The following is a 17724-nucleotide window of genomic DNA, read 5'->3' on the forward strand; positions in this document are numbered from 1 at the left end:
ATATACATAATGATAATACATGTGAGATTTACATTTTTACATAAGAAAAAAAAAAGTCAAAAAATAATATATACACGTTCACATATATACACTCTTTAAAACATAACATCTCTTCATGTGCAGCACCAAAGCAAAAAGGAGCAGTTATGTATGATATCAAGGCCAGAGCAACAAGTGGAACAATTCAGGAAACTCAATTTATGGGCAGTGCATTCAAACTTGGACCCACTTCTCTATTAGGACTCCCCGTCACTGTCCTCAGCTAGAACAACTTGATTTGTCTGATCGGATCTTGCAAGAACAGACCCAAAGAACAGGGATCGAAACTGAAACAAATGGATAATATAGTTAAAAAAAGACAGTGTTAAAAGTGAGGGCTAAAAAGATGGACTTTGTAAATGTAGAAATGTTGTTTAAATGCTTGGCATAAAGATAAAGGTAAAGTTTCTCTAAGAAAAATGAGTCCGTAACAGATTCACATGTATTAATACTGACAAGCTTCATCTCATGGCTTCCAGTTATGTCATCCCAAGTGGGCACTTAAGAGTTACACTAGACTATCCAGATATCCATCCCTGGTCTTCATGTTTTCATCCAACTATTCACCTGGCAATCATTAACATACACCAGGTTTCCTTCTTACAGGTATGATCATATATTATATCTGATCCACCCCCGAACCCTTCATCTCCTGCTATAACCCCTTGTTTTTTTCCTGATATGTCTCTATCCTGCCTGTCTCCAAACCCCGCTGATTTCAAAGGGTTAACTTTGGTGCCCTCTTGTCTAGCTTAATTGCAGTTGTTAAAGACAAGATATGAAACATCCGCATCCTGTAAGCAACCACCTTGTCTGACCACTTGTGAGGTAGCCCTATGCATTCACTTACTTGAAAACAAACTTGCTTGGAAATGTAGATATTGTGGCCTCATCACAAGTGGGCAGTTAGGAGATACTGGAGTTAAACTGGTGGAAACAGCAGGAACCGCATACCATTTACTCTTGCAGGCAGCAGGTAACCACCACACTACCTCTCACTCTCTGTGCCTTATGTTTGTCACCCCATTCCCTCAAGATTGTAAGCTTGCGAGTAGGGCTCTCTCCACCTAATGTATCAGTTTGTCTTATTCTGTCAATTCTCATCTTGTCATAACCCTTAAATATATGTATTGTATTAAGTGCTGCTTAAATTGTTGGCGCTATAGAAAAGGTAATAATAATACAGGGCTCGACAAATCCCAGACACCAGAGAATTTTGTCCTGGCACCTAGGTGTTTGTCAGCCTTACATCCACAAAAAATTGCCCCCGTGTCACCACACGGGGGCGCTGCTGCTGCTGTCTGTCCAGGAGTCTGGGCAGACCAGCACAGCCACTCCGAGCCTGCCCCCAAGCCTGTGATCACTCCCACGGAGTGATCCTGTAGGCTGAAAACGCGGTTGCAGGAAAACCAGCAATTGTGTTTTCAGCTGCCACGGGCAGCTTCAGGGAAGGGGGTTGTGTGTTGACCCAACACCCCCCAGCTGCCTGATCGCTCCATGACAGCGATAGTGCAGCACTAACCCCTTCAATGCCGCAATTGCGGCATTTTAGGGGTTAATTCCCTCTTTGTACGGGGCTCTGCTGCTGGTGGTCTGCCTGGAAGCCCAGGCAGACCAGCAACAGCAAAAACGAGCCCCCACAAGCCCTTTGATGACTTCTGTAGGCATGGAAGCCTACAGCAGTTATCAAAGAGACTCCCCCCCTGCAATGGCTGGTCTATAGACCAGCAATTGCGTCCCAGCTGCCAGAGGCAGCTTCAGGGACAGGGGAGAGGGTTCTTCGGTCTCCACATGAGTGTGGAGACCAGCCCCAACCCTCCCCTGCTGCCCGATCGCTCCATGAGAGCGACAGTGCAGCGTTAACCCCTTCAATGCCACAATTATGTATGAAACAATCGTGGCATTGCAGGGGTTAAGCTTGTGGGGACTAAATATCAGCCAATGCTGTGCTCCAATGGAACATCAGCATTGAAAGAGTTAAAAATAATAATAATAAAAAAAAAACAGCACTGACCTGAAAGTCCAGGGTGCTTCCAGGTCAAATGCTGTGAGTTTGGTAAGTGGGCTGATGATGATCAGATCACTCCTGACCAACTGTTGGTTTAAAAAAAATCCTGGCTCCTAACTTTTTTAGCTGGCGCCTAGATTCACAACAAATTTGTCAAGTCCTGTAATAATAATAATAATCTCCTGTCCCAATCACTCAATCCTTACATGGTTTTACTATTTATTTTCCCCTTTCCCCTTGACAATCCCTAAACAGTCCACCTCTCTTCTTCCATTCTGCCATCACCCTACTTCAGCTCAAATGCCATTCTCTCGTTTCTTCATACCCTCCACACCACTAAACACTCTCAGATAAAGGCATCACATCCCAAGAAATCACAATCCCATTTGTTATGTCTGTTTCCTACCCTTCCAACCTCAAATAAGTCCACTGTAACCCCAGCAATCCTTTCTCCTGTACCCTCTGGAATGCACGCCCTGTGTGCAATAAATTCACTGCTGTTTGTGACCTTTTCATCTCTAACCACCTCAGTCTCCTTGCACTCACTGAATCGTGGTTGGCATCCTCAGACACTCTCCTGCTGCTATCTCTTTTGGTAGCCACACACCTAGACCTGGAGACAGACAGGGTGGGGGTGTTGGCATTCTCTTCTCCCCTTCCCTCACTGCACTTTTCAATGTCTGTCACCAATTCTCGCTCTCTCCTTCTCATATTTCAAAATACACTGTCTTTTCTCCACAATTGCTTTTCTTGTTGCAGTGGTCTACTGGCCTCCTGGCCCTACTTCCTGATTCTTCGATTACTTTGCGGCATGGCTCTCCCACTTTCTTTCCTCCACCGTCCTCCATTAATCCTAGGGGTCTTCAGTAAACCTATTGATGACCCATCCTCACCAGCCGCTCCCAAACTACTTTTTACAATGGACTACTTCCCCCACGCACCGTGACGGTCATGAAATCAACCTTGTGTTCTCAGTTCTCACACTCTGTCTGTTTGTTTGTTTGACCACAGCCTGCTAACATTTACCCTTGATATGCCTCCCACACCTCCTCTACCCAAGAAACCAAAACAAACCTACCAAAACCCTATGTGACTTCAACACTCAAAAGGTTCCTTACATTTGCCTCAGTCCTAGATATGGTTGCTCTTGTAATTGTGCTCCATCTCCCACACATTCCATCTCAGCCATGGTATTTCACACAGGCCTGTCTCCCCCAATGATGTTCACGTACCGCCGAGTGAAGTCTCATTCACCTGAAGGCCTCATGCTCTGTTCCTATACATCGACCCTCCATCTCTCCAAAAAACTATTTTATTAATCTCCTCCCTTTGCCATAACCCTAAATGACTATTTTGCACCTTCAACATCCTTCTCTGTCCCACAGCACCTCATTCACCCTCCAACTTCTCTGCCTAAGAGCTTGCCACCTACTTTAGAAACTAAATTGACACCATCTGGGATAACAATCCCCCAAGGTGTTAATCACATGATATCTCAACCTCCCTCCTCACCACAACCCATCTTCACCTGCTTCAGTCCCGTAAATCCTACTGAAGTTTCTGAGGTCCTCTCTTCCTCCAGCCTCACCACCTGCCCCATCCCTCTCTAATGTCTTTACCTCAACCCTAACCAACATCTCTTTTTCCTCTGGTGTATTCCCATCCTCATTCAAACATGCCATCTCTCCCATTCTAAAGAAAACTTCCCTGGATCCTAACATCCCATCAAACTATCGTCCAGTTTCACTTCTGCCGCTCGCATCCAAACTTCTGGAACAACTAACTTATAATTAACTGATTTCCTATCTTCAAACTTTATGCTTGACCCTCTACAATCTAGTTTCTGTCAACAGCATTCAACAGACACAGTTGATCAACCACCTCCTCCTGCAAACTCTCCATGTTCATGGCATTCATGGCAGCTCATTCCTGGTTTTAATCCTACCTCAATAATTGTACTTTTAGGGTCTGATTCACTGGAATTAGCTCATCTCCTCTACCGGTATCTGTTGGTGTCCCTCAGGGCTCAGTTCTTGGGCCTCTCTATTTTAAATATATTTCCCCTGACAAAGCAGACATGTAGCAAGGGAACTGAGCATAGGATGCTTTTCTTCTCAAATGTAGCCTAGAGTACTTCAAGAGTTAATTATATCACTATAATGGCAATTAATAAAAATAGACATAAGTAATAAGTGTAAACCTGCCTAAAATACATTGCATGATCTTACACAACACCTATGTTTTGTATCATATCAGGCAGTACTCAATTTAACGAAAATCATGGCATCTTTTGTTATGCTATTCACTAGTTTACAAAAATTAAAACTGTTAATACTGCATACCATCGCATTATTTAAGGAAATTGAAAAGCACAATTCTGAAATGTATCACCTTTTTGTTAGGTGGTGTTCCATCGATTTCCCTCTCTGGCTCCTCATCATTTTCAAGTGGTGGAGGTGGCTCCTCATGGGCAGGGCTCAAGACTGGGCAATTGGCGTAGGTTGTACTACAAAATGGAGGAGATGAGGCAGCAAGTGTGGTTTCCATGGCAATCATATAATCAATGTCATCTCCCTGAAAGTCATCATCAGTGGGCAGCAGAGGTCTGGATGTGACATAAAAAAGGGGTAAGTTAGGCTGAAACTGGAAAACTGACAACTGAAATAAAAAGAAAAAAGATAACAGGAAACTGTCAGAAGATTAAAGGGCACAAGAAGAGAACAGAAAGATATATAGATTGCAAACACCAGTCTTAGGAGAGAAAGATATTTATTCATTAATTGTGGTTATGAACATACAGATTACTTTTGCACAGTTGCAAGTGTTTTGTCAGGGGGCTGTATATGCAGCTATAACTATGACAGGTAATGCATTCTGGGTTGCATGAGTTTTTAAAATGCATTAGGATATTCAGTGCTCCCATCTCCTAAAGAACTATACCATACAATTGCATGGTATGCAACAATTACCAGAAAATATACAGTATATACACAAATAACTGAGTGGAAAGGCTCATTGGACTAGAACCTGCAATTAATTCATAATATAATGTTCATACGGCATTACTAAAGTGGGAAAGTAACACTAACTTGTTTAGTGATGTATATAGACAGATGCTTAAACAGGTGTTACACAAAAAGCTGACCTTTTGGCATCATTGGCAAATGAAAAATAAAGACACCCGCTGAAACCATATGAAAAGCACAGTTAAGATAAAACTGTTACCTGTGGCTTTGAGATAGTGATGCATGGTCTGTTTCTGAGAGGGTAGCAAGAACAAAGTGAGCTTCTAGGACTGTGTCATCCACACTGAACACTGCAGGGCTGGAAGATGGCCAGAAGTTATTACCTGTTATTGACCTAATTTAATTAGAAATTAGGTCTCTAATCTAGGCAGCATTCCATTAGAATCACAGTAGCAACTGTTCTTGCTTAAAGGACTACTTTAGTGTTCCAGGAAGTCCACAAAAAAAAAAAACAAAAAAAAAAAACAATGCACATGAAGAAAATAGTTACTTGCCTTAAGGAGAAACTGCAGCTACAGAGCCGTACGTTCCTTCCTGTGTCTCAACGTTCCACCCCATTTTGTAGCAGTAGATAGCTCCCATTGAAATTAAGCATGTGAACAGGGTCTGAACCCCCCGCATGCAGTATTCACAGCACGTTCGGCCAAATAGCTCAGCCACAAATTGCACTACCCTGGACCGACTCGAGGTACAAGGGTCCTGCTCCATCCTCCCTCTTCTGTTGTGTGAGTCTGAGCCAGGGGACATTGTCCTTTTCACAGAAGATAGGTCACAGCCTAACAATAACTTCCCGCACTCTACCATAGGCACTCTGGCACGCTACTCCAAACCATCCTCCCGAGCTGCCCTGCTGTATTCCTTGTGAGTTGGAAGGGCGGCCTACACCCTCGACAACCACAGCTCTGCTACTGCAGATAGGCTGTGAACCTGAGATATGTGGACTATCCTGAAGCCGACTTCGGCCTAAAAGCTTTGTACCACACTTTGTTATGAGAGCTTTGTTATGAGAGCTCTGGAACTGTAGGCCTATACCCTGCGACTCATTTGCCCATATGGCCCATCTGTTTTGTTTCTTTTCATTTGTTACACTGTAGCTGGTGACTAAATTTAAATTGGCCCTTGGTGTTGCTAGCTATCTCGACACACAGAGGCAATAAATCAAGTACAAGTCAAAGTGGCAGTTCCCTATTTGTTTGCTCAGCCTGTATAATTTGTCTGCTAATTTGGGGGTTTTGTGCTGGCCTATAACTCAGTTATTTTTAGTCTACTTCCAATCGTCAAACTACCCCTGTCAATAGTGACTGATTAAATAAGTCGGCTAACAGTATTGCCTCTTCAAGCTTAATTTTATATTTGCACTCAACTCCCTCATTCTTGTGGTCTCTGCTTATGGTTGCTACAAGCCACCTTTTTGTCTATCAATATATGTGCAACATCTGCAAAGTACCAAAAGGTATCATTTTTCTTTTGGTGTTACTAACAATTTGACGGAATTATTTGAGAGATTTTGCATTCAATTTCATCAAAAGACTCGCCGACAGGCTTCGATTTTAGAAAAATCAGTCTTTGTAAAATCTACAGCCTTAGCTTTAGTGTGTTGCAACGCACCCTCTGTCTTTATATTAATCTATACTGATTGATAATCACTGGAGCAAAAAACACACTCCCCTACAGTGACATCTGAAATTAGGTCTACATTTATAAATACACCTAGTTTAGTGGTATTTAACTTTTTTAAACGTGTATATAAGAATAAATTATTTTAATATACTTTCTTGCGCACATAAAAAATCCAACATTTGCTCTGCACACCACACTGAACTGATTTTTTTACGGTAATGCTATTAAGTCTGTTCCCACATAGACTTTCATTAGAGCGTCCAAATGGGTGATTAACAATGAGCTATAGTATTGTTTACCACAGGTAGTATCATAAGGACAGAGCTAAAACACATAAAAATGGCTAATTTGCAGCTCGCTGAAAACATATTACGTACAAAAAATAAATTTGTCAGGACCTCCGATTCAAAGAGCTGGCTCCATCATGTAATACATTTTCAGTCTCCTCCTAATGTGCAGGTTTTAGGTTTTTCTTTACAATGGCTCTTTAATTAGCAAAAGCCAAAAGATCTCACACTGCATGGTCCTTATGTGCTTATTGGAAAACCAAAAAACAAGGTGTGCTGTGGTATCTGTCACCAAGACATTAGCAGCGTGAGGTGGGGCCTCCATGGATGCATCCTGGTGCCATGTGTTGTCCATGCAAGTGATGCATACATACCCGGACATCCACGTGAAAGAAAACGTGATTCATCAGACCAAGCCACCTTCTTTCATTGCTCCTTGGTCCAGTTCTTATGTTCACATGGGCACCCTGACCGGTCTGTGGCTATGCAACAAACTGTGATGCACTGTGCATTCTGGCACCTTTTTATCAGAACCATTAACTTTTTTTAGCAATTTGAGCTACAGCAGCTGTTGGATCTGACCACACGCGCCAGCCTTCACCCAAACGTGCATCAATGAGCCTTGGGCCCCACGATCCTGATGCCGGTTCACCTCTTTTCCTTCTTTGGACCACTTGTGACAGGTACTGACCACTGCAGACCAAGAATACCTCACAAGAACTGCAGTTTTGGAGATGATCTGACCCAGTCGTCTAGCCGTAACAATTCGGCCCTTGGCAAAGTCCCTCAGATTCTTATGCTTGCCAATTTTTCCTGCTTCTAACACCTTTGCGGACAAAATGTTCGCTTACTGCTTAATACATCCCACCCACTGACAGGTGCCATGATAACGAGATTATCAGTGTTATTCACTTCAATTGTCATAATGTTATGCCTGATCTGTGTATGTGCCAAGAATCAAGGACTACATGTCACTGCATTTCAGGATTTTAGGTTAGGGTAACAAACGGGGCTATTGTTTCCAATATTTATGTTGGTTGGAATCATACTAGACCAAATTGCTACCCCCATTCATTGAAGTATACATAATGTTTTCATGCTAGGTTCATATTTAGACTTACCTGCCAGCACTGTCAAAGTATATGGAGACTGGAAGATTAGTAGACTCTGCAAAAAACAACAGACCCTGTAAAACAAGCAGTAAAATAAAAAAAAATTAAAAACAAAAAGTTATGAGGGATGGGGGGGTAACTGGGGAGTCAGGGGAAATTAAAGAAGTGCTGCTAGCAGCAAGAGTAAGTACAGGAGGGAAATGTTAGAACGGGAAAATGGTACTTATCTATTTATCTGAATCGCGCGCTTCTATGAAGGCAGAGCACGGAGAAAACAAGACCTAGGTGGCTTTAGGCCAGCACTGAATACTGAGTGAAGCATCAGCATTTAAATGAAGGATGGAAGCTCACTGAAGTCTAATGGTTATAAAAAAAATGTTAAATGCCTTATTTTAAAGCCATTGTGACTAGCCTAAGAATCAAAGAGAACAAACTAGTATACCAAAAAGGTTTGGGAAGACTTCAGAGGACAAAATTTGTGGGGCAAGGGAAGCAAAGTTATAGTCTAATGCTATTAGTGTGATGACAACAGGAGCAGTAAATAATAGAACAGGGTAAGTGATAGGATGTGTTTAAGATCAGGGAGCCAGAACATGTTACCCCTTGTAGTGAGAAGGCAAAGTAAAAGGGGGTACTCAGCACCAACAACATTCTGTAATTACCCGGAACTCGCGCAGACAGAAAGTGATCTCGCTCTGCTTCTGCACCTGAAACACCAGAAATTCCTCCCTGCTCAGGGAAAGCTCAGTTAGCATTGCTTTACTCGGATCTATAGGAGAATTAGAATGAACTTTCTTAGGTTCATAGCACATAAACCAAAACTAAATATAAATTGGGTGAAAGGGATATGATTCAAATCTCCAGATAAAAGCAGCCCTGCGTTTGCCTGTCTTGTGGTCAGGGATAGTGGGATGCAAGATTGCATCAACAGCACATTAGGTAGTATAAGAGGGACTAAATAAACACTATGCGCCTCTTAATAATTAGGATTTGGGGTAAGAGGATAATCAAGTGGCAAGTATTTGTATTATTGTCACATAAAATGTAGAGCACAGATCTGCTTAAAACAAACATTTTTATCAATTCACTTTTTCTTTATTATAAAATAAACATTGCAATCATTCTGATCACCACAGTTTTTTTGGTATATGTATACTGGTGAATATATACCAGTATATATACTGGTGAATAAAGAATATATCCATTCTGCCGTGTTTAGGCAAACGGAACTACTGTTGTAGGGCTATTTTTGCTACATCTTCTATGAAGAAGCAGCTCTTTTTAACATTATATTCTTTCGTAGTGCCTTCTCTCACCTATTTCCTCTTCTATATAATTCCTCAGTGTTACTCTCCCACAGGGGCTTCCAATCAACGTCACTTCTGCGAGCGTCGGCGGGAAGTGCACCACAGCTTCCAACAGCAGTCTGTAGGAACACTAAACCATGTCAAGCTATAAATTCACTTAAGAGCAAATTTCCCACATCAGCAAAACACATGCCATCTAATCTCATCACCAGACAGGTATAGTTTGTTATAGTTCTTACCCCAGCCTAATTAATTTTCAAGTGCACCTGTTGGGCACAAATGACAGATGAGTTTAAAGATGACACAAATGTCAGCTATACATAGGTGCTACAATATGTAAAAATAACTAAAGCAGTTTGTACACCAGTATGTCACTAGAATACAAATAAATGTCTGCTTTAATACGCAACACTAAGCCCTTCCTCAATCAGCAATGAAATGTACCGAAAAAAGATATATTTGGCTTCAACCTATGTCTCTTGAAATTGTGATTTTTTTTCTTATTTTTTTTTAAATCCACCTAAAAATGTAATTTTAACTTTTAGTTAGGCATAAATCGAAATAGAAATGTCATTGTTACTTTCTTACAAGCAGTGGCCTAAAAGACAGTAGGAAGAGTGATTTGTGCGACAAAGGCACAGATCTCGAGGATATACATTCTTGTTCCCTTGAAAAATGATATAAAACACAAGGGAAATCATACCGTTGTATATATTAGCAAGGACAATGTCCTAAATTGGTACACTGCTGGATACTCACTCATATTATGTGGACCTGCTTTTTCTATTAGCCTTTTCACTTACCTAGCTGGGGCCCTTAGAATATTGTGACAGCTCTCTGGGTTGTACACAGCCTGCAGGGACTCACAGTCCTGGTAAGATAAGTTGTGAGTTTTTGTAACACCTTAAGGGGAAAGACATAGAATAACACCACTTATTTAGTCACCAAGTGTTTAAAAATGTCTTATTTTGGAGACACTTAACTGACAATTTTTGTTTTTTAAATTATAAGTTGTAGCTGATCATTTGTTATGATTTAGTTTTATTTTGAATACTAACTGTAGCCTTAACCCCTTAAAATCAATAACCCCTTCAGGTCTTGCGTGATGACCTGATCACACAAAACTTCACCATGAACCAGAGGCATCAATTTTAATTTTTTTTAAACTATTGAGATATATACCTATTTTCATTAGCCTTCAGATTATATGAAACCCTACAGTCTGCCAGTCAAGAAGTTGCCTTTATTTCCTCATACAGCCTATAAAATTCCACTACTATGACAAACACATTAGGGGTAAACAGCATATTTGTATTAATACACATTGCACATTGTAGGTACAGAAAGGCCCCAAACCTTATTTAGATCATAAGCCAAGTTTTATGTAACGCGGACACACGTTTTATTATTATTTATTATACAGTGCCTTACATTACCAGTAGACTTGTGCAATCATATTGGTACGAACTTTAACAAGATTAGCCAATTTTGTAAATCGTAGGAATGCTGAAAACCAAGAGGGACCCCAAACAAAACAAATGAAAACAAAGCAGAGAGCTCCCAATTTTCATTTGCATTTCCTTGTTTGTTTTTTTTAATCTCTCTCCATCTTCTTTTCCGTCTTGTCTATTCTTGTTCTTCTGTCTTCTTTCAATTTACCCCGGTTCTGCTCCATTGTCCAGTCCTCCCAGGAGCGCTTCAGCAAAAGGGCAGAGCCTCAGGGCACACCCTCTCCCCTGATTGGTGGAATAGGGGGAGAGGCTGTCCCATGGCGCTGTCCTTTTGCAGAAGTACTTCAAGAGGCTACAATATTGCAGATGGCTGGGCGAAGAAAGAGAGGCATTTCACACGTGATAGAGTATGAAAGTGTGAATGAGGGTGAGCGACCAAAAAATTCATTTCCAATTTTTTTTTATTTTTTTTACGCAAGTCCGAATCTACATATGTAGGAGCTTAAGTCTGGGTCTGTCTGTAATCGGTTTTGAAGAATGCCATTAGTGGGTCTTAAACCAACAGTTCAGTTCCTCCTTATATTTCTTGCAGCGACCTAGAGGCTTTTATAAAAAGCAGAGGTTATTCTCAACCTTTGTAAAAGTGAGAAATTAGCTTATACCTTTTAGATTGCTGCCATTGTGTCACTGGCTGGTGCTGTCTCATGAGCTCTATTCTTGAAATGCTGTTAAGTTCTTTAGTAAATTAATCAACATTTTAGACACTTAGACATATAATAAGACATACCATATTTGCACAGAAGCTGTATCACTAGCCGGCTTTTTGTAGTATTCAAGCTGATCAGGCATCTCTCTACAGTCTTCTCTAAGGATGGGAGTGAGCGGAACACACTGACCACTGACTGGTGGACATATAAAAGAATATATTAGTTTGCTAATCAATGTCTTTCAGTGATTTCCATCCCTGCACATTTAAGAGCAGGCAATTTTCCAGTCCTGTCCAACACTCATTCATCAGAAAGGACTCTTGGACCAAAGGCACAGAAAGCATCCAAATGTTCCTGATACTGTAGAATATGCATCTTTGTCGCTAAAAAGGAAAACAAAGTAATACAGAAAAGCATTCATTCTTCACTGAGAATTATTTTCTAATTCTATGGCAGGACACACAATGAGGCTCCACCTCCTGCAGGTAACACAAACCAGACCTCTTAAATTCTTCCCCAATTACCAAAAAGGCAGTGTTCCCTTACGAAAAATTACTGCAGTTTTTTCTGAAGTAATACTGCAGTTTTTTGGACATGAAAAAACTGCAATACTGCACTTTTACTGCAGTATTACTGCACATTTACTGCACTTTTTTTTTATACTGCAAACCTACAGTTGTACTTCAAAGTACTGTAGCTTTATTCCATTTGTACTTCCGTACAAAAATAACTGCAGTACAACTGCAGTACAGTGAAGTACAAATGCAGTAAAACTGCAGTAAATGTGAAGTAATAGTGCAGTAAAAGTGCAGTATTGCAGTTTTTTCATGTCCAAAAAACTGCAGTATTACTTCAGAAAAGCTGCAGTATTTTTTTTGTAAGGGTTATTGCAAAATAAACAAAAAACAAAACAAAAAAAAAAAGAAAACAAATTATTGGAGTGGGAAATAAGTGGTGTGGTGCTATTAGCAAAGTAAAGGATACCTCAGGTAAGAATGAATGCTTTGTCATCCCACTTAGCATATACAACAGGATGTAATCAAGCATTAATCTTAGGGACAGAATAGCATAGCACCTTCCCTCCCAAGGATGGATCTACAGAACATCAATACAGTGATGCCTACTACTAATATATGGACTGAGCGTTCGCGGATAACCAAAAAAGGAGATTTGAGGATAAAAATGAATAAATAAAAAGACTAAAGCCCCAATCCTATGGGCAGAAGAAATGGCCTCAATGAATGTTATTTAGCAGAATGTTCAATAAAGGTTCAGAAGGGTTATGAACAAGAGTGTGCAAACAATATGAAGGTCCCACAGGAGGGCTACCTAAGCAGCCAGAGCAGGCCAACGTCTCAGAGTAGGCAGATTAAAATGATTAAAGAAAGGCTTTCTTCTGTAGCAGAAGATCCTTTCTCTTACAAGGACTGCAATGTGGACACTTAAAAGGTAGCAGGTGTTTAACCCTGCTCAACTAATTCCTGTAAAAGAAATAAGATAGGCAACACCAATTCAGAAACAGCCTCCAAATCTTGAAACAGAAAGAGTGATGTTTTTCCTCAGTGGCAGAGATTCAATGAAACCTCAAGTTCTCAAAATCCTCTGTTCAGTTTTCATTCAACCACAACTCCAAAAATGATCACTAGAATATTTTTCTTTCTGATCTTCTGAAAAATATAGGAGGTAAAGTGTGGCTACAGCCTCTTTTATAAATGACAGAAAGACAAGCCAAATTTTCTTCAGCCCATGGACCAATCCTGTAGAAAAGAAGCCTTCTACAGAAATCATGTTAGAGATTGTAGAAAATCAATTGAGTTTGATACAGTAATATCTATAATATCTATATTCCTGCTGCAAAGAGAAAGGCTTGGAAAAGGATAAAGATGAAGAGCTCAAGGAACCATAGGAATGGTTAAAGACATTACGCCAAGAAAAGGCATCAGAGTTCTGATGGAAGTCTGCCATTCCTTCAGCAGTGAAGCCACAATAAGATGGACAGCCTTCAATCCTGGAGAAGGAACAAAAGATTTAACTTCAACTGTGGCCAAGAGCTTTATTTCAACTAATAAACCACCCTAGACATTGGAGGGTTGACAGAGCTATTTGAGTTAGAAACATTTGACCGCTGCCAGCCAGTCTTCTAGGTACAGAACTATAAGGATTTCAGGAGTCCTGTGACACGCTGAATATGCTTGGTGCTGAAAAAAGGCACAAAACGCAGAAAGCTTTTGAATCAATTGATGTACACACTGCTGGTTTGCTCCTCCTATCATGCCCAGGCATACCCAGATTGCAGCATGTACTGTTTGCCTTGGCATGATAGGAGTGTGATTTTATATAGCAATTTTATATACGGTATATATAAATATTTCATATACATGGAGTCATTTTTAAGGGGGGTCATTTTCAGTTTCGGCCAAGTGCATCCTGAATTTTTATTTCGGTGCATCCCTAGACTTAATCATAGGTCCAAAATGTTTTTGATCAAAAAAACTCTGATGTAGGAGAGGTTTTCAAACAATCTCAAGGTTGAGGTGTGTTAATATATATCTGTTTTGAAGACGATGTTGAAGCTTCAACTGGTAGCCTTGAGAAACAATACTTAAAACTCACTCTGAAGTTACCAATGTCCATTTTTGTAAAATAATTGAGTCTGGCCTCATAGAGGACCAGGTTAAATGAGGCATCACATAATTAAATTTAATTGTGGCCAAATTCTTAGTAATTTATTATCAAAAAGTCCTGTTGAGAGGAAAATTTGAGTAGGTCTGGCCACTAAAATTTACTTCTAAAATATTATGTTGTAGGGTTTTGTGGAAATGGAAAAGGTGGGAATTCTTCATAAATCCCAAAAGAGAAAAGTCTTTAGGTTCTCTTGTATTAGCAAATTCCTTAAAAGTCATAACCTCTTTGATGGCAGCAGTCAAAGTACCTGTTTCCCTTCAGGGATCCAAGGTTGTCGCTTTCTGAATTTGCTTTTCTTCTCCACAAGAAAAATAGACCCCTTTTAAAATGATCCCCCTCAGGTTCCAGAAAATCCAGAGCCTCTGGAAATGCTATTTGTTTCATAAAAGACACCAAACAAAAGAAAGTGATATGGTACACTCCAATAGAAAATAATAATAATAATTTACCCAATTATATATAGTAGCTTTGCCTCAAGTATGTTTTGCATATGAGGACATTAACATAATAAGGGGGAAAAGATTTGGTGCAATATTGCAAAAATATGACCCTTTAAATGAAGCAATCCAGTGCACTCACATTCAAAGTTGGTGCGCAAAACTCTCATATCCAATATGAAGAGTTAGATCCCAGATCTCTCCAGCAAGTTGAAGGTTAAAAGAAATACTCAGGTCAGTAGGTGGTATCTTAAAACCAATTATTTCATACATGTAGTGTACCATCTGTGATTCTAAGAGTAAAGAAAACAAAAATGCATACCCCAGAGGACATTACATGCAAACAGGCAGAGGCAAAAAAAGAAGCTTGCCACAAACATACTGTCTGTAGCTTCAGCAGGTTGAAGTAATTTGCCTTCAGTGGAGTGTGGGCGATGTCACAAAGCTCTAAAATAATTAAACATAAATCTCAATATCATAGCCCCTACACCAAGGGACTACATACAAAAAAAAAAGAAAAAAGAAAAAAACTCAAACAAAACCAAACACTGCCACCTGGTGGAGAGGAAATTTACAGTTCTGGTTTGTCCTGCCCGCAGTGTTTGCTGCCTGAGATACCAAGGGGAAAAAATGTAATCCAATAATGGCACAAAACAGCCCAACAGGAGCAATCCTATGCTTTACTTGTGTATTTATATTTTAATAAGTATCTGGTATGCCATGGAGTATTGTACCTACCTTCATGTGAGCTTTACAATGGCATGATTCACCTGTGGCCTCATAACTGTGAAAGAAGAGAGGCGCAAAAGTAAAAGAGGCATAAGCTGATCTGGAAGAGTTGACAGAGCGCAGGCAGAGCTGGTAACAAAAAAAAAAATTAAAATAAGTATTAATCACTCATTAACTGTGACATTGCGGTCTAACTGCAATACGCATAAACCAACTAGTAAAACGATGTAACCTTTCTACTTGTTACTTACCCCATCATCCAAAGGCTCAAAATACAACTCGTCTCCAATACGCGATAGTGAATGAATGGCTCGTCCAAGTGCTAAGACAAAGAGACACATGCAGGTAGTAAAGGTGACATGACCCGTTGCTATATAACCAGCAACTACTACAACTGTGTTTACCTTTGATACTGGCTCCTGTAATAACACACTTCACCACCGTCCCCATTTTCGTTGGATGAGTATTGCCAACTTGTGGGCTATGGTACAAGAGGAGAAAATGAAAATGTTTTCAAACAAATATGAATCTCTGTCTGTATCAATGCGTTGATTAGAAGTAAAGTAAAAAACCTAAGCCCTACTAAACTGACATAATATTTCAACGTTTACATTCATTTAACTGCATGGAACAGGTTTCTGGTTAAAAAAGGTTGATCCATGCGTAAGAGGTTCAGGCACTCCAGTAACACGAAGTATAGTCCGATTCTATAGGAGTCACCATTAGTTGAGCATGTGAATCACGTAAACCTATGATCTCTCTCATTGTTTTTACACCAAGGTTTATATTATTTGAAGACAAAACATTTAAAAAGCATATGTGTCTATTGCAACAACATATCAGTGCCTGCATCACAAAGAAGCAATTACATTTTTTAAAAGGAATTCAGACATTTAACGCCAATATAAACTGTTTCTAATGTATAAAAGAGTTAAATTCAGTTTTTTTACTTTTTTCTTAATATAATTTGATATTAATGAAAATAGCATCTTAAATATGGAAAATGTAGTCATGTTGGACCAAGAGAATAAGGAGTCTTTATTTAAAGTTGATACTTTTGGTGGGACAACCCAGAATCACATACGTTTTTGGGACTCTTATTAGACAAAATTCAACAAAACATCTTATGTATTTTGCACAGGTAGGAACCTTTGCCACCAGTACATATGAAATTAGGCTGTCATAAGACAAACTGGAGCATACTGTAGGCCGGGGATGCAACAATAGATGCGGTGTGCAACCTACTCGAGGCCGAAGATGCTGCCTATTCCGCAACTGTGCCCCAAATACGCTTTGTCAGCAACTTGAGACTGGAGATGCAGTCTACTCTGCTGAGCCACAAAAGAGGAACCTAAAGATGCTGCCTGAGGTAGGAAACCCCCAGTGGCCTAAAAGCTGGGATCTCTGATGACCTTCCCACTGGCCAATTACAGTAACAGTGTCTAAAAGATAGGAAATTATATATATAATACAGGCAACCGTTCTCCTGGCTGACAACCGAGGAGAAGAGAATCAGAAGAGAATTGAAGAAGCCGAGCATCATGTCCTGGATGCCTCAGTCACTTGAGAACGGAAAGGGCACCTCATCTCTTGTGATGTGAAAAGATCAGCTGGAGGAAACAACTGTGGGAGGCCGTGATCTCGTGTAAGTCACCCCTGGAGATGAGACCTCATAGCCTTCATGCAGGCTAGCTACAGTGAGTGCACTGAGAAGTTGCAATAATACAAAAGCTCAGTAGATGGAGCGAACGCTCCGTTTAACTCACACACGCAGAAAAAAAAAAAAATTAAAAAGAAAAACCTAACTCCAGCGGTTAAGGAGGCTGCTCGGGTGGGAAATAACCTTGTAGCACATGGGTTAAACACAGGAGTGCTATGTACAATGACCGATTCTGGAAAAAATGGGGCAAAGTGGAAAACTGAACCACCAAGTGGGAATAATTGCTCTGCATTTTACACTGTGTGCACAATTATGAGGCAAGTGGGTTTTTGACCATATCATTTTTATGCATATTTTCAAACTCAAAGTTGTATAAACTTATATCCAATGCTTATTGGATTAAAGCATATCGGGTGATGTGTATTTGTGTAATGAGGATAGGTGTGGACTAAGGAGAGGAACACCCTATGTCAAGGTGTGCATAATTATTAATCAGCTTCATTTTCTCTGGCAAAATGGACAGAAAAAGATTTAGCGGACTCTGAAAGGTCAAAAACTGTAAAGTATTTCAGAGGGATGCAGCACTCTTGAACTTGCTAAGATATTGGTGATCACAGAACCATCAAACGTTTTAATTGCAAATAGTCAACAGGGTT

At 40.1% G+C, this 17724-nt stretch overlaps 1 pseudogene; it reads right to left on the reverse strand.

Moving 5' to 3' along the window:
- Positions 1–236: 236 nt before the first annotated feature.
- On the reverse strand, positions 237–15858 carry LOC149298869 (cell cycle checkpoint control protein RAD9A-like; annotated as a pseudogene).
- Between the last annotated feature and the right edge of the window lie 1866 nt (positions 15859–17724).

The sequence above is a fragment of the Sceloporus occidentalis genome, unplaced genomic scaffold (assembly GCF_023333645.1).
Source record: "Sceloporus occidentalis isolate IW3139 unplaced genomic scaffold, rSceOcc1.0.p SCAF_30, whole genome shotgun sequence".
Taxonomy (NCBI): domain Eukaryota; kingdom Metazoa; phylum Chordata; class Lepidosauria; order Squamata; family Phrynosomatidae; genus Sceloporus; species Sceloporus occidentalis.